The sequence below is a fragment of the Nematolebias whitei genome, chromosome 18, assembly GCF_014905685.2.
Source record: "Nematolebias whitei isolate Nwh7 chromosome 18, NemWhi1, whole genome shotgun sequence".
Lineage (NCBI taxonomy): Eukaryota > Metazoa > Chordata > Actinopteri > Cyprinodontiformes > Rivulidae > Nematolebias > Nematolebias whitei.
The window spans coordinates 21269789-21273341 of record NC_056515.1 but is presented as its reverse complement, the minus strand read 5'-3'; positions in this window follow the sequence as shown (position 1 = coordinate 21273341).

Sequence of the window (3553 nt, the reverse complement as noted above, 5' to 3'; positions counted from 1 at the left end):
GATGTATATTTGGCAACCCTCCGTTAAACCCTTGCCCTTGATATTAAAGTCATGGCTCATTCATCGTAAAAAATCAGTTTATTATTGCAATATTTTGTCAAAAGCCCTGAAGGATGTGGGACAAATTCAATATCTCTGCAGCGTGTCAGCAAAAATGCGAAGTTTGCACATTTCTTTTGTCATCAAAAAAGAATGAAAACCCGGAGGTCTAAAAGAAAAAGAAAACATAAGGCGCTAACTGCCTTTTGTTTTAGAGAGCTCAAGTCAATACAGCATGCCTGTTTTGACTTATGATATATGACACACTCATTTAAAACTGTTCATAAATTGCTATAAAGGAAATGGTCTGTCACCATTCCATTTTAAAAACTTTCTAACTTATCACATATAAATCACTGAAATTAATGACTTACAAAGCATGCCAACTTCTACATAATTTATTATGACTCGGTGTATTGTGTGTTATATACTTTATAAGTGATAATACTGTTGGACTGTTGAAAGTCCGTCTATTTAAAGAAATATATAAGCTTGGAAAAATCTAAATACAAAATATTGCACATTATGTATGATTGCTAGTTTACAGATAAATATATTAAAGCTTTACTGTAAGGGCTTGAGAATTGTAACAAAGCTAAAAAAAAAAAAAGATTAAAATTAGGTTGCCATATAGGATGCAACCAATCACTTGTCAGAGTAGAACATGGAATGGCAGAGAGTGGTAATCTATGGACAGTCTAACACAAGCAGTGAATTAAACCAATATCGGAAAAGTTTTTTTTTTTTTTTTTTTTTTTTTATTTAAACCTAATTCAAGGGGGATACAATTATATGAAATTAATTTAATTCAATCCAGTTTAATTATAAAGTGCTAAGTCACAACAAAAGTAATCTCAGTGCACTGAACAGAAACATTTATATAAAAAAAAAAACAAGTTCACAGAAGCATTCATATATAAAACAATAAGTTATCATTATTCATTCAACCTTTATTTATACAGGCTCATTGAGCCACGAGTACTCATTTACAAGAGGGACCTGTAAACAGATATTTTTCTTTTGGTTTGGGGATTAGGTGGTTTTAATGTATTTTTTGTGCAGTAGAAAGTTAGAGCTGTGTGAATGTGGCACATCTGTGGAAGCACACAAATATGAATTGGCTCAAACAACTGTGTTGCAAGTTTTGAACCCAACCAGCCTTTGTCTCTGGTTGGCATGTGTTTTTTTTTTGTTTGTTTGTTTTGTTGTATGACTACTTCACAGGTTGTGATAATCAACCCACCTAGTTTTTAATGTGCAGGTGACAAAATAGAAACATCCTCAATTGCACAAACCATAAAAATTTTTCCTGCTTTAGCCGCAGATCGTGACCTCTGAACAATCGGAAAAGTGAACTGCTCAGATCAAACGTTGCTGTAACGGACAGAACAAGTTTCACAAATCTGAGGGGCAGACTGCTTTGAATTCAACTTCATTGCAGACTTCATCTTGAGCAAGCATGAAGGCGACTGGAAAAGGAAAAACTCCCTCATGAGGAAGAAACCTTTAGCAGAACAGGCTCCGGACAAGTGGCCATCTGCTCCAACCGGATAGGTTTGAGAGGAACAGATACACACAGTCAGGTCAAGAATCACATGTTAAGATAGAAATAGTATCAAATTAAAACTATTTAATTCTAACAATTTATTTAAGGAAATTAGGTTAATTGGACATTAATAAATTGCCAGAACATGGATTGTTTTGCTGAGTCTTGACAAGGCATTCAGTAAAATGATAAATATGCAGTTCACTCCTAATTAAACAAAGTGTTTCTTTAATTTTTATTTTATTTGTTTTTCATTTTTTGAACATACAACAACAACATAAACAAGTATTGAACGCGTTCCTTCCCACATCGAATCAGTCACACAAACACAAACAAACTAGGCATTGACAAGCTTTTAACGTACAACACAAACTTTACTCCTAACTAAATATAATAATTAACAGTTGTGAGACCAGCTATGTTGTACGGTCTGGAAACAGTGGAATTGACCAAAAGACAGGAGAAAGACCTGGAAGTGGTAGAAATGAAGATGTTGAAGTTCTCCTTGTGAGTGGCAATCATGGATAAAATTAGGAATGAGATCATCAGAGGTACAGCACAGGTTGAACAACTGGGAAATAAAGTTAGAGAGACCAGACTGAGATGGTTTGGACACATCCAGAGGAGCGACAGTGGGTATATTGGTAGAAGGATGTTAGAAATGCAGCTGCCAGGAAAAAGATAAAGAGGCAATATATGGATGCAGTTAGAGAGGACATGGAGGTAGCTGGAGTGAGGACAGAGGATGCAGAGGACAAAGTGAGATGGAGGAGGATGACTCACTGTGGTGACCCTGGAAGAGGGAAAAACTAAAAGAAGAAGAACAATAAATAAAAGTAGAATTTCTGATTGTTGTGGGGTCATCATTCGTTTTAGAGTGGGTGTAATCACCACTTGTGATGGCTTTAATTGAATCTGCTATTCAACACAATCAAATCATCATCAAACAAAGTTTTCAGCTGATTAAAATGTGCATTTATTTCTTTATTTCATTACAAATTACATGATGACAAAAGCTAAATGTTAAGTTTATTTCTGCTCAGTCATTTATTTTGCAATACTGTGGAACTGTTTCTAAGTGATATATTGTATGTATAAAAAAATAAAGTTAAAGTTTCATCACATCCAAATTATTTTAGCAAAAATGCTGAAATACCCATTCTGGGCCAGCAGGTGGCGGAAGCATCCACTTTATGACATGTTAAAGTTACAGAGTAAGCCGAAACCTGTGTTGGCTAAAGATTGTCCCAACACAGCTATAATTAAAAACTTGTTCAATGTATTTGTGATATATTTTATGTTGAATTTCAGTTAATAATCTTTTCCACACACAGTCAAAGTTCAGTGCCAATATGATCATGATGTAAAATGTAAACAACAAAAAAATAAAAATTAAAACCCGTCCCTAATAAAACCAGTTCCACTTTTGTTTTGGTTAAACTAAACAATTTTATTTGTATTTTTCTATATTTTGACGTCTAAATATTGTAAACTGGTGACAGAATGTGTATTTCAGCTTTTTTGTTAAAAATATTTGGACATTTATTTATGTATTTTATTTATTTTATTCATTTTAATTATTTATTTGATTAAAAACATGAAATACAATTAAAAAAATCCAGAGTAGATAGGGCCTAAAAGTAAGAGGGGTCATTTGTGAAATAAATTGCTGTCACAGTTTCTCAAACAAATATGGTCAATGTCCCACAGAGACAAATAAATAAATGTCCATGTTAGTTTCTGCAAATCTTTGTTCTTACCAAAACTCTGTATGAGAGTAAGAGGTGCAAATGTAGTTAATAAACTGTTTCAAAAAATGTTGTAGTAATGGAAATAATATTATTGCTTGATCTGAAAGCTGGGGCAGCACAGTGGCACAACTGGTAGAGCTGCTGCCTCTCAGCGAGCAGGTCCTTGGTTCAAACCCCGGTCCAGGGGCCTTTCTGGGTGGAGTTTGCATGTTCTCTC